Genomic DNA, 20,637 nt, shown 5'->3' with positions numbered 1-20,637 from the left:
CTTAGTATAGATATAGTTGAGGTTCACCGGCCACTTGACCACCTTCTTCTTCTGTGCGAATGCACAAACAGTGCCCGAACTCTTACGGGAATCGGACACGTGCCGCGAGTAACGAGTATAATGGGCGGGGGCACTACGAATGTAGTGCGGGACAATACGTTGAGCATGTGGGCTTCGCGGGAGGCGTGCCAGAGATAAATCCCTGCAGTCGCGCTATCCTCTGTGTCTTCTGTGGCTAAGATGGATAGGGCGTCTGCCATCTAAGCAGGAGATCCCGGGTTCGAGTCCCCGTTGACGTATGTCAACGCCTGTAAGCAGCTAAGGGTGTTCATTTAATTGTAATTTCATTCTTACGAGCTGCATGGTCACCGATGTTATCTTAGTATATATATAGTAAATTCATTAATTTCACACAGAGAAATTAAGGGTGCAGCTCACAATTGTAAGGTTATTGAGAAGATAACACATTTTTATGTTAAGATAATAACATTTAGCATCAGTCGGACATATACTTACGATTAAAGCAGCAGTGGCTTGCAGTATATAAGAATCCTGAATGATTAATTCAGTACGCACCAGGAGATGAAAATCTAATAGTAATGGAGGATTGGAATGCGCTGGCAGGTTAACAAGTAGAAGAAAGGGTTACGGTAGAATATGGGGTTGGTGCTAGCAGTAATAGAGGATAAAGACTAACTGAGTACTGCAATAAATTTTGGCTAGTAACGGCGAATAGTGTGTTCAAGAAGCATAAGAGGACAATGTATACCTGGAAAATGCTCAGGCAGAGATTCCGCAGTCAGATATTGTATTGTAAATTATACCCAGGAGCAGATATAGAGTCAGATAACAAGTTAGTACTGATGAAGAGTAGGCTGAAGTTTAAGAGACTTGTTAGGAATAATCAATGCGCAAAGAAGTGGGATGTGGAAGTACTAAGGAATGAAGAGATATGCTTCAAGTTGTCTGAGGCTATAGATACTGCGATAGGGAATAGCTCAGTAGGCGGTTTAGTTGGAGACGAATGAACATCTCCAGAAAGGGCAATCACAGACTCTGGAAAGTAAAACATAGGAAGAAGGAGGGTGACTGGGAAGAAACAATGGGTACCAGGAAAACTAAGATCGAAGAAAGAAGGAAGTACAAAAAATGTTGAGGGAAATTCAGGAATACAAATATACGAGTCATTTAGGAATGAAATAAATAGGAAGTGCAGGGAATCTAGAGTGAAATGGCTGCACGAAAAAGATGATGAAATCGAAAAAGAAATCATTGTCAGAAGGACTGACTCAGCATGTAAAAAAGTCAAAACTGCTTTCGACGAAATGAAAGGCAAGGGTGGTAACATCAAGTGTGCGATGGGAATTCAACTGTTAAATGCAGAGGACAGAGAGGTGGAACGAGCACACTGAAAGCCTCTATCATGGGGAAGACTTGTCTGATGATGTGACAGAAGAAGAAACAGGAGTCGATGAAGAAGAGATAGGGAATCAAGTATTAGAATTACAATTTAAAAGAGCTTTGAAAGACTGAAGATCGATTAAGGTAGATAACATTCCTCTAGGATTTCTAAAAGCATTGAGCGAAGTCGCAACAAAACGACTCTTCTCTGGTATGCAGAAAGTATGAGTCTGACGATATACTATCTGACTTGCAGAAAAATATCATCCACACAATTCGAAAGAGCGCAAGAGCCGACAAGTGCGAGAACTGCCGCACAATCACCTTAACAGCTCATGCATCCAACTTGCTGGCAGCAATAATATACAATAGAATGGTAAAGAAAATTGATGCTGTGTTATATGAGGTTCAGTTTAGCTTTAGGAAATATAAAGACACCAGAGAGGCAATTCTGATGTTGTGGTTGATAATGGAAATAAGACTAAAAAAAAAAAAAGAAATTAAGACTCATTCATAGGATTTGTCGAGATGGAAGAAGCGTTCGACAATGTAAAATGGTGTAAGATGTTAGAAATTGTGAGAAAAATAGGGGTATGCTATAGAGAAAGACGGGTATTTTCCAATACGTACGAGAACCAAGAGGGAACAATAAGAATGGACCCTCAAGATGGTAGTGCTCGGATTAAAAAGGGTGTAAGCCCCTACCCTTCACTCTATACATCGAAGAAGCAATGTTGGAAATAAAATAAAGGTTTAAGGGTGGAATTAAAATTCAAGGTGAAAGGATATCAGTTGATAAGATTCGCTGATGACATTTCTGTCCTCAGCGAAAGTGAAGAAGCATTGCAGGAGCTGAGGAGCTGATGAACGGAATGAACAGTCTAATGAGTACAAAATATGGAATAACCGAAGAAAGACGAAAGCAATGAGAAGCAGCAGAAATGGGAACAGCGAGAAACTTAACATCAGGATTGGTGATCCCTAAATAACCGGAATTAAGGAATTCTGCTGCCTAGGCAGAAAATAACCCATGACGGACGGAGCAAGAAGGACGTAAAAAGCAAATTAGCAGGATGGTAGGATATCTGTTAAGACATCAGGAAGTAACTTCCACGGTGCCAGAGGGAGCTATGGATGGTAAAAACTGTAGAGGAAAGCAGAGACTGGAATACATACAGCAAATAATTGAGGACGTAGCCTGCAATTATTATTCTAAGATGAAGTGGTTGACACAGGAGAGGAATTCGGGTTGGGTCGCGTCAAATCATTCAGATGATTGATGAGTCAGCCATTGCTGAAATATAAGTGATCACACAATCCAACTTGTCGACACAGTCGTGGCAACTCTATAATGCTTAATAACACATTATATTGCTCGTGACATTATAGCACTCCCTCAGTCAGAAAAAGCTTTTGTCGGGTCAGTGTTCCCATGCTCATCAATGGGATCCTATTATGACAACGACGCTGAGTTCTGTGTAATTGCCCCTGCTGCCGTCGATCAGCGCACCATTTGAATGTTGTACTGCTACATCCCAGTTTTAGAGGTTTTCATTTTCCATTAGAGCAGATAGTGGGTACTTTTCCCGTCATACTACTTGTAGAAATTTTCTTGCTTTATGAAAGGAAATGGTTTACATATTTTCGAATTCAATTTCGAATCTCCGTTTTACCCCTAATTGCCATTTATAGATAGACCTGCAGTCAAAACTGTTGCTCAACAAAATACATTATCTTTCCAAAAGAAAAATGTGCCTTTATTCTTTTCATGTATGATTATGTCTTGAATTTTTCTACACAGCATGTCCTAATACACCGGCTCTGCACCGACTGACTTTCAGTTCAATGTGTAATGGGTCACTCGGGCTTGAACCTCTGCTATAGTAGTCGAGTAATTTTTCATCCTCACACTCATACAGGTAATGGGAGTGAAAATAATGAACTGAAAAAACACGTTTTCTTTTGTATTCAGCTGTAGCCGAGAGCAGATTTTGGAAAATAAATAAGTCAGTTATGATTTGACACAAGTAGTGAAACAAGGGAGATATTAGGACAATAGACGCTGATAATGTCACTGTTGAGCGCCTGTAAGCACTATACCTAGAACAGTTGGTTCATTCTTCATCTTATGTAAACAAACCAGCCACATAGGCTAGTCTAATTACGACCCTTATGTAAACAAAGCATTTAGTTATGCTCTTATCAGGTATTTATTTAAGTGAAATAGCAAAAATTTGCGACCCTCTTTATCGTTATTACTGTAATTTATCATACAAAATCTGGCCACGGCATATTTAGCTTTACCTCAATTACTATAATTTATGACCAAAAAATGTCCATCAGATGGCTTTCTGATGAATCTTTGTCTTAATGACTATGATTTATGACATATAAATGACATCACAGTCAAATATGACCTGCTTTATCCTTATTACTATAAAGTATTGTCCAAAAAATAGTCTCCACTATCACAACATCGTTGCCTCTACATTAATGCTACCTTATCTTAATTACTAAAATTTATGACCCAAAAATTGTCACCAAATATTCCCCCCCCCCCCCCCCGCCATCCCCCACCCACACTTACCCTCACCACACATCCATATGTGATAGTCATCATTAGATGGACTTAGCATTCGTGCTTTGTACATCAGCTGGTCGACAGCATCACGAAGAGTCACCACCAAAGATAAGTCACTGATCGCCACACAGAATAAAAAGAAAATAAATGAGTCTCATATTCAAATGCAAGAATTATTAGCCCTTTCCTCCCATTATTATTACTCATTTTCTGTATATATGTGTTTTGATTTATTATTTCTCCCTCAGTGAAACGGATACCTGATGCATTGGAGCAGGATACACAGTAACTGTTTGAGTTTCCACCACAACAGCACACTGGCAACCTACCTGAATTTACACAATAAAGGCTAAAATATGCAACAAGAATACCAAACAGAGCATTCATTTTCAGAAATCTAAATTCACAAACATGATTTGTGCTAGCTCCGCCTTCCAATGTGCAGTGTGTGAGCATCCTGTGTAGTGGGAGTACGTGTATGGATTTTTTGGAAATGTATGGAATGCACTTACAAAGTTTACCCTTTGGAACACTTCAGAAGAAGTCTTTTCTACTAATTTCAGTTCAGGTTCAGCACACAGTATATATGATGCACCAGCACCATCAGTACTCGACAATGATAGAGAGTTACATGCATATTTGTACAAAATTGTATACCCTACAACGTTAGCTCAAATTAACAAAATGAATATAAATGAATTTTATCACTATAAACTGTGTTTCATTTCACCAAATTGCAACTAGGATGATATCCGATGGTAAGTTTCGATCGTTCGCGAAATGGACACCACAGAAAACCCGATGACGCGTTGCACAGATTCGTCAGGTAGTGTGTCTAGTATGACCATCGATCGCATCGACACTCTATTCAGTTGTGAGCGCACTGTGAGCGAGTAAAAGTGCCTAGAACAACGATGTCTCCAGCCAAGTAGGAGGGCCCACTGAGAGGCTTCGCCATAGTGTATGCAGCCCACCTAACACAAGTGCCACGCACTTCCTTCTTCATGGCAATTCTCAATCACACTCTGCAGGGGCAATGAAGATGCTCCTGTAGCCTTTTCGATGATAAGTGTTCGATCACCCACAACACAGCCCTAACTGGCTCATCCTGAGTATCATCTCTGTTCACGTGAAATGCTGCATACGTAGACAACACTTGGGTGCAGGCTACACGCTATAGACCAGCATAGAGAATTATCGGAAAGCACAGGCGGCTGCCTTCTATGACGATGGTGTTGGAAATTTGGTATAACGCTGTGACACATGTCTAAGTCGTAGCGGCGACAATGTAGAGAAGTATCTCGAAAATGTAGCTAACACTTGCAAATAAAAGGTCTGATTTTCACTATGGTTTCCATTTAGCGACCAATTGGGCAACCCTTGTATACACATTCAGTAAAAAAATTTACCCATGCAGACCATCCATAATAGGTAATGGTGTGTAGTTATTGTAGCTAAGTCAGCAACGAACTTGTACTAAAAGTAGAGTAGTCCCATTACTGTCGTAGTCCAACTGGTTAAGCTACAATGATTGTGCATCTTTAAGAAAGAAAAAGAACATGTGTAATTCATTTAGAAAATGAAAATGTTATTTGTTTCCTTTTACAACACTCATAGCACAGTTTAATGAAAGGAGTTTGAAATTCGTGCCCAACTAAAAATGTTTATCACAATAATCATGTTGTTGTTGTTGTGGTCTTCAGTCCTGAGACTGGTTTGATGCAGATCTCCATGCTACTCTATCCTGTGCAAGCTTCTTCATCTCCCAGTACCTACTTCAGCCTACATCCTTCTGAATCTGTTTAGTGTATTCATCTCTTGGTCTCCCTCTACGATTTTTACCCTCCACGCTGCCCTCCAATACTAAATTGGTGATTCCTTGATGCCTCAGAACATGTCCTACCAACCGATCCCTTCTTCTAGTCAAGTTGTGCCACAAACTCCTCTTCTCCCCAATCCTATTCAGTACCCCCTCATTAGTTACGTGTTCTACCCATCTAATCTTCAACATTCTTCTGTAGCACCACATTTCAAAAGCTTCTATTCTCTTCTTGTCCAAACTATTTATCGTCCATGTTTCACTTCTACACAAGGCCACACTCCGTACAATAACTTTCAGAAACGACTTCCTGACACTTAAATCTATGCTCAATGTTAACAAATTTCTCTTCTTCAGAAACGCTTTCCTTACCATTGCCAGTCTACATTTTATATCCTCTCTACTTCGACCACCATCAGTTATTTTGCTCCCCAAATAGGAAAACTCCTTTACTACTTTAAGTGTCTCATTTCCTAATCTAATTCCCTCAGCATCACCTGATTTAATTTGACTACATTCCATTATCCTCGTTTTGCTTTTGTTGATGTTCATCTTATATCCTCCTTTCAAGACACTGTCCATTCCGTTCAACTGCTCTTCCAAGTCCTTTGCTGTCTCCGACAGAATTACAATGTCATCGGCGAACCTTAAAGTTTTTATTTTTTATCCATGGATTCTAATACCTACTCCAAATTATTCTTTTGTTTCCTTTACTGCTTGCTCAATATACAGATTGAACAACATCGGGGACAGGCTACAACCCTGTCTCACTCCCTCCCCAACCACTGCATCCCTTTCATGTCCCTCGATCCTTATAACTGCCATCTGCTTTCTGTACAAATTGTAAATAGCCTTTCGCTCTCTATATTTTATCCCTGCCTCCTTCAGAATTTGAAAGAGAGTAATCCAGTCAACATTGTCAAAAGCTTTCTCTAAGTCTACAAATGCTAGAAACGTAGGTTTGCCTTTTCTTAATCTAGCTTCTAAAATAAGTCGTAGAGTCAGTATTGTCTCACGTGTTCCCATATTTCTACGGAATCCAAACTGATCTTCCCCGAGGTCAGCTTCTACCAGTTTTTCCATTCGTCTGTAAAGAATTCGCGTTAGTATTTTGCAGCCGTGACTTATTAAACTGATAGTTCGGTAATTTTCACATCTGTCAAAGCCTGCTTTCTTTGGGATTGGAATTATTATATTCTTCTTGAAGTCTGAGGTTATTTCACCTGTCTCATACATATTGCTCACCAGATGGTAGAGTTTTGTCAGAACTGCCTCTCCCAAGGCTGTCAGTAGTTCTAATGGAATGTTGTCTACTCCCGGGTCCTTGTTTCGACTTAGGTCTTTCAGTGCTCTATCAAACTCTTCACGCAGTATCATATCTCCCATTTCATCTTCAGCTACATCCTCTTCCATTTCTATAACATTGCCCTCAAGTAAATCGCCCATGTATAGACCCTCTACACACCCCTTCCACCTTTCTGCTTTCCCTTCTTTGCTTAGAACTGGGTTTCCATCTGGGCTCTTGATATTCATACAGGTGGTTCTCTTTTCTCTAAAGGTCTCTTTAATTTTCCTATAGGCAGTATCTATTTTACCCCTAGTGAGATAAGCCTCTACATCCTTACATTTGTCCTCTAGCCATCCCTGCTTAGCCATTTTGCACTTCCTGTCGATCTCATTTTTGAGACGTTTGTATTCCTTTTTAACTGCTTCATTTACTGCATTTTTATATTTTCTCCTTTCTTCAATTAAATTCAATATTTCTTCTGTCACCCAAGGATTTCTACTAGCCCTCGTCTTTTTACCTACTTGATCCTCTGCTGCCTTCACTACTTCATCCCTCAAAGCTACCCATTCTTCTTCTACTGTATTACCTCCCCCATTCTTGTCAATTGTTCTCTTATGCTCTCCCTGAAACTCTGTACAACCTCTGGTTCTTTCAGTTTATCCAGGTCCCATCTCCTTAAATTCCCACCTTTTTGCAGTTTCTTCAGTTTTAATCTACAGTTCATAACCAGTAGATTGTGGTCAGAGTCCACATCTGCCCCTGGAAATGTCTTACAATTTAAAACCTGGTTCCTAAATCTCTGTCTTACCATTATATAATCTATCTGAAACCTTAGAGTATCTCCAGGGTTCTTCCATGTATACAACCTTCTTTCATGATTCTTAAACCACGTGTTAGCTATGATTAAGTTATGCTCTGCACAAAATTCTACCAGACGGCTTTCTCTTTCATTTCTTAGCCCCAATACATATCCACCTACTACGTTTCCTTCTCTCCCTTTTCCTACTCTCGAATTCTAGTCACCCATGACTATTAAATTTTCGTCTCCCTTTGCTACCTGAATAATTTCTTTTATCTCATCATACATTTCATCAATTTCTTCGTCATCTGCAGAGCTAGTTGGCATATAAACTTGTACTACTGTAGTAGGCGTGGGCTTCGTGTCTATCTTGGCCACAATAATGCGTTCACTATGCTGTTTGTAGTAGCTTACCCGTACTCCTATTTTTTTATTCATTACCCCTATTTGATTTTGTATTTATAACCCTGTATTCACCTGACCAAAAGTCTTGTTCCTCCTGCCACCGAACTTCACTAATTCCCACTATATGCAACTTTAACCTATCGATTTCCCTTTTTAAATTTTCTAACCTAACTGCCAGATTAAGGGATCTGACATTCCACGCTCCGATCCGTAGAACGCCAGTTTTCTTTCTCCTGATAACGACGTCATCCTGAGTAGTCCCCTCCCGGAGATCCGAATGGGGGACTATTTTACCTCCGGAATATTTTACCCAAGAGGACGCCATCATCATTTATCCATACAGTAGAGCTGCACGCCCTCGGCAAAAATTACGGCCGTAGTTTCCCCTTGCTTTCAGCCGTTCGCAGTACCAGCACAGCAAGGCCGTTTTGGTTAGTATTACAAGGCCAGATCAGTCAATCGTCCAGACTGTTGCCCCTGCAACTACTGAAAAGGCTGCTGCCGCTCTTCAGGAACCACACGTTTGCCTGGCCTCTCAACAGATACCTCTCCGTTGTGATTGCACCTACGGTACGGCCATCTGTATCGCTCAGGCACGCAAGCCTCCCCACCGACGGCAAGGTCTATGGTTCACGGGGGGAGGCACAATAATCATACTTAGAAATAAATGCATCACTCTGAAACCTTTTTGGTGACCTATTAAATCCGTCTGAAATATGACATAAAAAGAGTACCCACTGTTTGGGAGACAATTATAGTCAATTGCATTCAGATTCTGGTATTCATACATAGGTTTTCTATAAATTTCAAGAAGCAGTTTACATATACTTCTAGCTTTAAGAAACTCAAATGTGTAATAAGCATTAACACACTCCTATTCCTTCTTGTCTGGTACATCCTGATGTATATGGGAATACTCTGTTCCCTGTATTTAGGGTGATTGGGCTTAGTATATTCACAGAAACAACAACGTCCTGCAGTCAGCATTCTCTTTTATCAGTGATTTAATTGATGGGTTCAAAGTATTGAATGGTGTTTCAGTGTTCTGAACTTACAGCATACACTCTTTAAAATTACTTAAATTAACAATTAATAGTATCACTCAGTGCTTATCACATTTAGTGTCGAATGCCATAGCATTATTCATTTTTTCAATCAGTATCTGTGGCATCAGCAAGAGCTATAGCACTGAATTGGCTGCAGAGCCCAGTGCATGCAACTATTGTAGCTGAAAGCAGAGATGATACACACTTTTTTCATACTTTAAACCCGCACTGCGGAAAACGTTACATATTAATAGCAGCAAGAAAAGCATTCTCCCAGTCACATACAAACTCTCGAAGAGTCAACAAGTCGAAACATGCAGCACAGCATGCTCCCCTTCTCAAAGCAGCCGACAAGTATTAGTCCTGATAACGGTAATATAACGTAGTCATACATATATAACTCATTATTGGTATGTCCTTTTTAGTGCAGGTGAGGCAAAGCCGTTACAGCCACCTGACGTGAAAATAACGGTCTTTAATTCAACATACAGTTTAAGCAGCAATGGCAGTAAACGAGTCGCTGTGAGAATTATATCAGATCATGAGTTCTACCGAGTGGCTGTTTTAGAAAATCGTCAGCAGAGTGATATAAAACTCATATTATCAGTGAATTAGTGGATTTGTCTATGTGACACTTCAATGCAAATTGCTGCCACTGTTCCAAAGACGTGCACAAACTCCTTCAGTGATATTAGGTGATTGTATAATCTTCACGGGCGTCTGCTCATGAACACAAACATTTTAGCGACAGCGAGTACAGTACCTGCACGTGCAAGCATTTAAAACTTTGTGTATGCCAGTTACATGATCCAGGATGCTCTTGACAAGTGGATAAGCTGGCAGCCGTAAGTGTATGGATTTTATGAGAAATTAGGGAACAATTTGATGGAGTTAGCAAGTGAAACTGCATCTTTTGGAAGAAATCATCGTTCAGCTCTATGACACATGCTGTGCGTCAGTATGTGGAATATGTGTAAACCAGCACTGCCTGATGTAGGTACTGAACAACATTCTTATATAAGCATGTATTACACTGATCAGCCAGAACATTAAGACCATTGACCTACAACCGATATAAACCCATTCAGGCGACAGCAGCATCACTTGGTGAAGAGTGGCTGCAAGTCAGACATACGTACAGTGAATGTAGTATCAGTGAGCAAGCTGTCCGTGTGTAGAATGGGGAAGGCGTGTGATTGGGTTTGACCGAGGTCAGATTGTGATGGCGCAGCGGCTCAGCACGAACATTTTGAAAAGTGTAAGACTTGTCGGGTGTTCGAGGAGTGCTGTGGTGAGTGTGTTCAACAAGTGGCGAAACCAAGGTGAAACCATGTCCAGACATCGTGGAATTTGGCGACCACCCCTCATTGCGGATGTCGGACTTCATATGCTGGGCAGACTGGTGAAACAGGACAGGAAACAAACTGTGGCGGAACTAACATTAGACTTTAATGCTGGGCGGAGCACAAGGCGTCTAAACACACAACGCACTGAACATTCCTAACGATGGGCCACCACAGCCTACCACCCATGCATCTGACAATGTTAACAAAATTACATCAACTATAACTGAAATGGGCACACGACCATTGGCACTGGACGTTGGCAAAGTGGTAGAGCGTTGCATGGTCTGATACCTTCTTCATTATGTCGATGGGAGGATGTGAATCTGTCGTTTTCCACGGGAACAGCTCCTTGACACTGGCCTGCGGGACGGAGACAAGCTGGCAGGGGCCCCGTTATTCTCTGGGAAACATTCACGTGGTCATCCCTGCATCCAGTGGAGCTTTTGCAAGACACGATGACGGCCAAGGAGTGTCGTACACTGGTTGCCGACCACGTACGCCCTTTCATGACGATCATATTTCCAAATGGTAGTGACATTTTTCAGCAAGGTAATGTGCCATTCACAAGGCCATGAATGTGATCGAGTGTTTCGGGGAACACAGTGGCGATTTCCAGTTGATGTGCTGCCCCCCTCCCCCCCCCCCCCCACCCAGTTCGCCAGATCTGATCACAGTCAAACACTCTTTGATGTGATTGAACGCTTATCGCCCTCCTCCCCTGTACTTGAGGGAAGTAGGAGACGTGTCTGTGAATGTAGTGTCAACTCCCGCCAGCGACTTACCAAGGCCTCATTGCTTCCATGCCACAACATGTTTCTGCTGCTATACGTGACAAAAGGTTCCGTAAGGTAAGTGGCTTATCAGTGTACATCCACCTACATGTAAGAGTTTATAAATAAAAAAGAGTAAGAAATACACATATGTGTTTCTATAAAATCCCCTGTATGCTAATATAAATACATAGCCATCGCCATGGCTGAAAGGACAAAACACTCTCATCACAAGTACATTGGACTGGTTTTGCAAACGCTATTGAAAACCAGAACTGAAAACTCTTGCCCAATAATAAACGACAGACAATGGCTGGCCCATCAGACTGCAACGACATGAACGTTATTTTGTCACTCCTAACACATCCTGATGGGATTTGCCTCGAGAATGTGTATCTATTTTCAAAAACATTATTTCACCCCAAATACCTGCTTTTAGAGACATTGACAGTATAACACACACAACATTAAGCAAAAGCAGTGATATCTCACCACCAGAAAGTGTGAATCCAAACACTGTGTTTATAACTGATGATGTTAAAATATTTCTGTTTCTGCTCGTCATATCAGAGTTGATGTTTTTTATTTGAGTGAAACAGATTCAAGGATTCCAAAACAGTTGGTAAGAAAAAAATACGAAACCCTATTATAGTTTTAAAACAAGAGAATATGAATCACATTTATCAGGCACGTGTATGAACTGACATGACATTCAATAAATTTATAACACAGTACAGGTTTCTGGTTATTGACAAAACAAGGAACCTCTGTAACCATAGTCTGCAGGAATTTAAGCTTTGAGTGATAGAATCGAAACTCTCAAAGAAAATTTAAAGTGTCATACTAAGGAAATTAAAACCCATTCTCTGTTTGTTGCATTGATCATGGAAAGATTTAAGGCAATACATGTCCATTGTGGCTCACATGAACATGGTAATTGCTAAGATTCGAGAAAGTGAAAAAATTGTAGAAGCTGGAAAGAAAGACCATCCACACAGCCAGTCTGAGAGCATGTAAATTGTATACTATCTAAAAGCCTGTTTGGTATGCAACAGTACGTTGATAAAGTGCAACGTTTTCGATGATCAGAAGGCTGTTTGGTGTAAATTAAGGTTTCTAAAATTAGGGCACTTGGAAGGAGATCATTTTCTCTCAGATACATTTAAGCCTGTAACTGAATGTCTTAAACAGCTACTGCACAAACCCGATAAGACAGACGGAGATAAGAAGAGGAGGAGGAGAACAAGAAGAATTTCATTAACCACCACTGAGATAGTGAGATGGATGAAGCATATGGCGTTATATGGGAACAACTGCTTATGATGGGATGCAAGCTATAAGTTTAAGCAAGCATGCAATACAGGTTTGTAATACAGAATTTGAAAGGATGCCTGGTTTCCCGAAAACTTCAAAACTCAACGATTATTGACTGAAAGAGTTAAAACATATGCTTAAATATTATCTGCAGCCAATGCACATAGAAAAGGCAACAACTGAAATGGAAGAAAAAAAATCTCGAACAGTAGAAAATTCAAAACTTATTAAATGGACCAAAGCTGGTAGACATAGCAGTGGAAAAGGTATAAAAGTTCAGCACAAAAGAGTGAACAATCGAACTCTGCAATACATGTATTTTATTACAGTTCCAACAAGATAAAAGAACAGTCACAGCACTTTATGACATCATATACCACTGGGAATATTGCTCAGATGAATCATATCGTATCAGTCATATAAAGGTTTCAAGTAGTTTTTAATGTTCATTGACACGAACTTAAAATTTGTCTCCGCCCAACCTGGGAAAACAAAGAATGGTCAAGCTGTTGCACAGGTCTTGAACAACTGTTGCAGACATGGAAGAATTGAACTTCCTGAAAAACCTTCAAACTGGTCATAGTGGCGAATTTTATAACGGATGTTTCAAAGCACTTAGAATTGGTGTTGATTACACCACGACCAAACATTCTCCCAGTTGAAAGTACGTATCACGAAATATTCGCACAAAGGATAAAAATCCATATGTGAATGCGTTCTAATCTCTGCGAATCAAAAAAATGGACAGGTATTCTTCCACGACCCGTAATGTACGTGTATCATAAAAATTAAACCAATTGATGTTCATGAAACGAGTTTCTAAATATAGTATGGCATTGTATTAAAATGGTAGCTCCACATAAGCAGGAATTTCGTATAAGTGGTGAAGTACATATTACAAAATACAAGACTGTATTTGAGAAATCACACCTATCAAACTGGTCGACATAGATATTTACAGTTGCCAATGCACAATGAACGATTCCTAGAGCTTACACCTTAATGGATGATGATGAAATGCCAAATAATTTTTACACAGAAGAATTACAGATAAGCAGTGAACCAGGCATGTTTCTATGTTGCTCATGGAGCGTGTCATAATACGCTGGTCTTGGTTAAATGGCTTGGCTTCCTTTCATTACACAACAGTTGGTCAGATTCTAAGGATGTGGTATGTAATAAGATGTGCAAACCCTCTAGCAGTGAAGAAGTGAAATGTGCCTTGTAGGATGCACACTATACATGGTAATAATAGCGTTCTTGATAAGCTACCAGTAAAATTACATATACTGTCATATAGATACTGCAGGCTGGGAACAAAGCTGGAAAAATGGCTAGCGTGTTGTGATAAGAGAATTTATCTGCTGGATGAGGCTTGCAAAGCCATACGCTGCAAATAAGGATTTGGTAGAGCATCACATTGCATTTCGAATTTTATCTCATAATGTCAGAGATGGGACGTTGGAATAGGGCAGTATATTACACTATTTGCACTTGATAAAACAATGTGCACCAAAGTTAAATTGCACATTGGAATAAATTTAGTATGTGTTATGAGCACGACTGATCGCCCACTTAAGAAGAAGACAGATGTAGGATTTTTACAAAATTACATCATTTCATCGCTGTCAGCAGCTAAACGTTTCCAGACGCAGAAAAGTGTGGTTAAAGCATCTCGAATTCACCAGCACTTAGACATTTGGTGGAATTATTCGATTCCCAACTCGTGCACTGGTGGGACTTTCAGAGCTGCCATATGACTTTGTGTAGACAGCGGTGGCAGCCAAGTGCATCGTCAGACAGTGGGAAAACCTGACATAGTAAACAGGGGCGATGCTGGGTGCACACCATGTCTGTCTCTCTCTCTCTCCATGCCGATCTCAGAGGCTGCGCAGCATGCAGCTCCTTACAACAGGTACGTTTTCAAGCAATGTTGACAAATTATGGTACATTAGTAAGTGCAGTTCGATGTATTTTAACACACTGGTAATGTGACAACAACTTCCTTGCGTTTTTTAAAGTGTTGTAATACGTCACAACAATGTTGCTGTGTTTTTAACGTAATATTGGTAGGTAAATGACTTAGAACTTGCTATGGTACTTGTATTTCTTCATTTCCCATCGTTTTCAATGACCCACTGTAATTTCAAAGTGCCTGACTTACCCTGGGTGGCCATATTTAAGTGTGACGTCATTTTTGAGTCAAATATTATATTCATGAAGATAAGGATTGAGTGGATAAACATCTGGTCGGCATTTCTGGTTCGTAAATCATAGTAATGAAGATAAAGTTAAATAGATATGCGGCCAATTTTAGGATCATAATTTATAGGAATAAAGATAATGTGGGTCTTAAATTATACCATTAACATAGTAAATTTGACTTGAATAAATACTAAATAAGAAAATAAGTGGATGGCTTGCTCACTTAAGAGTCATAAATTAGACCAGCCCAATTGATTGGTTTGTTTACGTAAGGAGGACAATGGGTTCATTGCCCTAGTACCCCTCTTGTTCCACTACCCACACAACGATATCTAATCAGCCATAATCACCAACAGTTATTAGAATTCATAGGCATATGCGTGAGTCAATATCGATGCTGTTATGCTCCACTGTTCTTTGTTGATGTTTGTTCCATCGTATTTAAACTCCTGGCGTCATTCCGCCATACCATTAGCTAACATTGTGTCGCCATATAGAAACAAGATTTTGGGGTAGTTATCAGCGAACTCTTTATATTTCGTGGGAAGGAGAAAGAGGATGGCGGACTCATTCTTAGAGACGATTTTCCAACAAGAATTCAAGCTACTGAGCTCTGTTGCCTTTTGTTTTGCGTTCTTCATGCAGGATACCAACTACGCTGTCGCAGATGTTACTCGCAGGGAGAGGCACCCGTGTAGGTGCAAGCATTTTCCACAACATGTGGTCACGAGTGATTCCATTCACCCCCGTGTTCACACTGGACGCCTCTGCTAGCGTGTGTGGCAAGCACAGCCACATGGCGACTAGCCAAAAGGAGCGCAGGTGTAAATGCATCTTTACTGTGAATGGAACTTTAGTCCAAGGCTTCACTGCAGACACGAAAAAGGAATTAGAAACAAGAGAAAGGTTGTGGTCATACTTTTCTGTTATTGAAGAGCGAACTTTCTTATTGATTACGCTATATAGTGTAATACAGTGACTGGCGAATACACCATAAGTACCCTGGGCCAAGTGGATCAAACAATACCCCAGGAGCGACCGCGACTGCAGAGGGACATTTTCATTGAGGCAACGCAGCTGCCCTTGAAAGTGCTTGGACAACGGGATACTTGAAGCATACCGGAAAAGATTACAGTATGAAGCACCAGTCCCATTTTCGTCAAGACTTTTAGAGATGTGCATCACATAATGGGTTTTATTTAACTTTCATGCCATTGTGAACTGTTGTCGTCACCAATATGAGTATGTCGTGTCACCCTCATGATCATAAATCCACCTTTTATTTCGTTTGTCATGTGGAAGCACGCAACCTCCCTGAAACACATGCTGACTGCTGACTGTAGCCTTGTATGAAAGTATATGTCTCCTATAATATTCTGTACGTGTATACGGTAAAAATGAGCGGACTGACCAGGCCAACCAAGAATCATAGATTCCTCAGGAAGTTTGTGGCGTGAATTGTAATGCGAGATCTTACATTATCCTGTTGGAATATAGCACTTGGTACCCTGATCCTGAAAATTGTGACACTATTATTGCCACACTAATGGCGAGCATTCAGCCACCCCTAACTACTACCAAATCAGTCCTGTTCTCATATCCAATACTTACGCACACCATGCTTCCTGGAGCTGGAGAGGTGTGGTTCTCAAAAAGCTCTTCTTCCTGTGAACTCTTACTCGGTCGTTGAGCCGTGCCAGCGCATCTCTGGAAATCGATAACAGAGAAGTCCGCCGCGAGTACGCTGTAGCACTGGTAATTTGTGACCGAAGCGGAAGTGTAGAAGCCTAGCCTGCTGTGCGGGCACAGTGACGACTCTGCCTACGAAGAAGGAAGGAAATATCTGATCCGCTGCATTACCTTGGGTAGCGGCCGGCCTGTATATAGAGAATGTGAGCGCGGTTGGCAGCTCTGCGCTGTGCCAACCGAGTGCAGGCTGTCTGTTTGTCTGCCCCTTCGAAAAAATGGTGCAAAGGGCTCTAAGCACTATGGGACATAACATCTGTCATCAGTCCCCTAGGCTTAGAACTACTGAAACCTAACTAACCTAAAGATATTACACACATCCATGCCCGAGGCAGGATTCGAACATGTGACCGTAGTAGCAGCGCGGTTCCGGACTGAAGCGCCTAGGTCCGCTCGTCCACAGCGGCCGGCTTCCCCTTCGAGGTGTCATGCACGAGGGACGGCGTCCACATGGTTGTTGCGGAGCAACAGGTATCGGGAACACACTGACGGCCTGTCGTTACCCTGATGCCGCGCCCAGATTTACCAGCAACGGGTGTAAGCTGGCGCCTTGTCATTTTCTCGCTGCTGTGTGTCTGGAATATGGCGCTCCGGAGATTTTAATGTGCCGATCGTATATGTGTGTGCAATGTTGTTCAGTTAGTCATTACGTTGCGTATGGCGGTTTTTTTGTGTGCGTGCGGTCGGGATGTCGGGATTAGCAGTCTTCTGTGCCAAGTTCATGTTGTTCATGGAGTTGTGCTGGTGTTGCCTACCGCACGTGAGTCTTGTTAACTTCAAAGAAATTGCTGAAATATTTGTCTCGCTATTTTAAATTTAATAGTGATCATTAGCATTCAGATTGTCATCTTTCGTATGTCATTGTTCTTTGTTTATATGTGAATACCTGAGTTCGTTATTGATTGTTTTAATATAATGCATATGAGAAATTACAGCCATACATTTTGATATCAGTTATAAGAGTGAAGATTTGTTGTCATACAGCCAAACGTAATAAATATGTTTCGGTATCTAACTGATGTGACCAGCCAACGTGAATTCACTCTTGTAATAATGTGTAAAGTTCAGTTTTGATTTCTCTTAATAAATGATGAAGTTAAGTTTGTTGAGTCCACTCCCACGCTTCCTGCCATTTAAGTCGTCAACGGACACTTTGGCGTCGATATGATAGGCACAAATAGATGCCAGAGTCATCGCTGAACACTACAGAATGTCACGCAATGTTCCACTTGACTCTGGCTCTACGACATACAACTTGTATTGTTGTGGCATTGCAACCCAGCTTCCAGTAATTTGTTGCCGACGGTTCTTAGTGATTGACTGTAACCAAGCCAAGATTTAAGCTATTGTCATCCGTTTGACCCAGTCAAACAATTATATGATCTCCTCACGATACAAACCTGCTGGAAGGACGTGGGCTTACTTTTCCTACCACATTGTTTTTCAGAGTCCATCTCGTCACCTTCATTTTACAGTCATGACACGACAACCAACAGCCCGTGCGACCTGTCTGTGTGACAGCCAAAAATTCGACCATTCTCAAAGTTTCGTGCAAGTCCTTTGGGCATAGTGTTGTGACCTCCACCTGGAAGTGCCTGTCACATTAGAGACATCAAATAGCCATCATGTAGTCACACCGTTCTTCATCCGATGGAATAACTTCATTCTCTACTGAGAATATGTAAGTATAAGGATTAGGTTTTCATCAAAAGGCACGGAAATAATGTATTATCAATACTGCTGCTTTCGGTGAAAGTGTTTCTGGTGGGAATTATTTTCCGTTTGCGTCAGTGTAAGAAGCATGGATTGTTAGACAATTAACTGCTCTCACCTTCTAAATTTCAACCATTTACCCACCTACATCTACATGAATGCTCTGCGATTCACACATAAATGCCTGACTTTTTCTCAACCGTTCCACTCCCGAGCAGCGCGCAGGAAAAACGAACACTTAAGCCTTTATGTGCGAGCTCTGATTTCTCTTACTTTATTACTATGATCAATTCTCGCTATGCTGGTGGACGTCAATAAAATATTTTCGCAATCGTAGAAGAAAGGTGGTGATTGAAATTTCGTTAAAAGATCTCGCCGCAACGAAAAACGCCTTTGTTTGAGTCATAGGCACCCCAACCCGTCTGTCATATACGTGATACTCTCTCCCCTATTTCGCGATAATACAAGACGAGCTGACCTTCTTTGAAGTTTTTCGATATCCTCTGTCAATCTCATATGGTAAACAACTCCGGAGGAGGAAGGACAAGCGTATTGTACGCTGTCTCTTTAGTAGCTGAAATTTTCTGTCTGATTCAATGAAGGATTGCGGCAGCCGTAATTTGCAAATATTTCTGAATCAGACATGAGAGGTGGTATCCGTTCACTGAAAACTTTGCTCTCGTGATCCTTCATATTATTTTTGAGTAATAAATTACTGCAATCAACTTTACCATGAAATTTAAACCTTAATTTGTAACTATTAAGAAGACAGTTCCATTATTTCATTCACAATATTCACGTCTCAATTTGTGTAGCTGGTACCGAGGTTGTTGGGTTCTGCTATTATAAATCATTCACCTTTACTGTACTGGGACAAAGATGCATGAGCGTGCTGTACGACTAGTGGATAAGATTCTTGACTCTGTGTAAAATGTAATCAATGGTGGGCTTGTTCGTCTGTTAGTTAGGGCAACGCTAGCTCATTCTTACTAGAAGCATAGTAGCGAACAGTTCAGTTATAGGAAGGAAATCTGGTTTTGTGAATCTGGGAGAAATTATCTGGAATACTTTATTATGGAGACGAAAACTGGTTTATAAAGCTATTTTATTCATTGTATTGATGGAGAAGATTTTTTGGAGGAATATTTCAAGATAATCCACGCACGTGCAACAATGAAATGTGTGTTTGTCAGAACTATCAGTTGAAGGATATCTTTGTTCCCTAGATAACTACTAATATTATGATTTATGTTAATTTGATCCTTTCGTTTTCGTTATCTCAAACATTACGCAGTTGGTTGACATGTCTGTAATTTTTTTAATCAGAGAATTTCTTAATTGTTAGTCTGCTTCTGTTGTATAGTCGTTCTCGACAATAATCAGAGTTTAATTTTACAAGAACGCTTTTTAAAATAAATCCCTCCTACATCATTCTTAGTGAAGTTTAAAATGTTTATCGTTATGTGCATTGCATCTTACGCCACACGTAGTCACACATTGTTTGTAACAAACAAAGTAAAGTTTAGAGAAGATTAAGTTTCTTTAATTGCGGTATCTTCTTATTTCAATTTGCTTTCGAGAACATCAGTACACCAGACACAAAACAGTGTGCTGAGTATGAGGTACGTTACTTTTATTTCAGGGCAGTCCTCATTTTACATTCTTGCGAATAAACAGTACAAAGTCGTCCGCCCCCGGTAGGTGAGTGGTCAGCGCAACGGAATGTCAATCCTAAGGGTCAGGGTTCGATTCCCGGCTGGATCGAAGATTTTCTCCGCTCAGGGACTGGGTGTTGTGTTGTCCTAATCATCATCATCATTTCTTCCCCATCGACGCGCAAGTCGCCGAAGTGGCGTCAAATCGAAAGACTTGCACCAGGCGAAGGGTCTACCCGATGGGAGGCCCTAGTCATGTGACACTTATTTTTAGTATATATTCAGAATTTTCAGATGTTCTGCTATGTAAGCAGATTAATTCACAGTGAACCGGGAAGGTAACATGTAACAATTATTTTCTACCATGTTGAGCAGTACTTTATTTTGCGGATATTTCAAGGCAGACATTGCACTTTTTGTTAAGTAACTTTCATAAGGTACTCTAATATTGAGTTTCAGTTCAATCGTTTTAATTCAGTGACCAGATTGCTTCTTTTGGGATTTAATTAGAGTTATTTTCATTATTTCAAATTCAGCATTTCACTAAGA

General features: G+C 40.7%; 1 protein-coding gene across 1 annotated transcript in view; it reads left to right on the top strand.

The window, feature by feature from the left end:
• Nucleotides 1–20,637, top strand: part of LOC126458022 (cuticle protein 21-like) — a 98,095-nt gene that overhangs the window by 31,654 nt on the left and 45,804 nt on the right. The gene's annotated exons all lie outside the window — the stretch shown is intronic.

The sequence above is a fragment of the Schistocerca serialis genome, chromosome 2, assembly GCF_023864345.2.
Source record: "Schistocerca serialis cubense isolate TAMUIC-IGC-003099 chromosome 2, iqSchSeri2.2, whole genome shotgun sequence".
Classification (NCBI taxonomy): Eukaryota; Metazoa; Arthropoda; class Insecta; order Orthoptera; family Acrididae; genus Schistocerca; species Schistocerca serialis.
The sequence above is the reverse complement of the archived record's forward strand: the minus strand, read 5'-3'. Positions and strand labels throughout refer to the sequence as shown.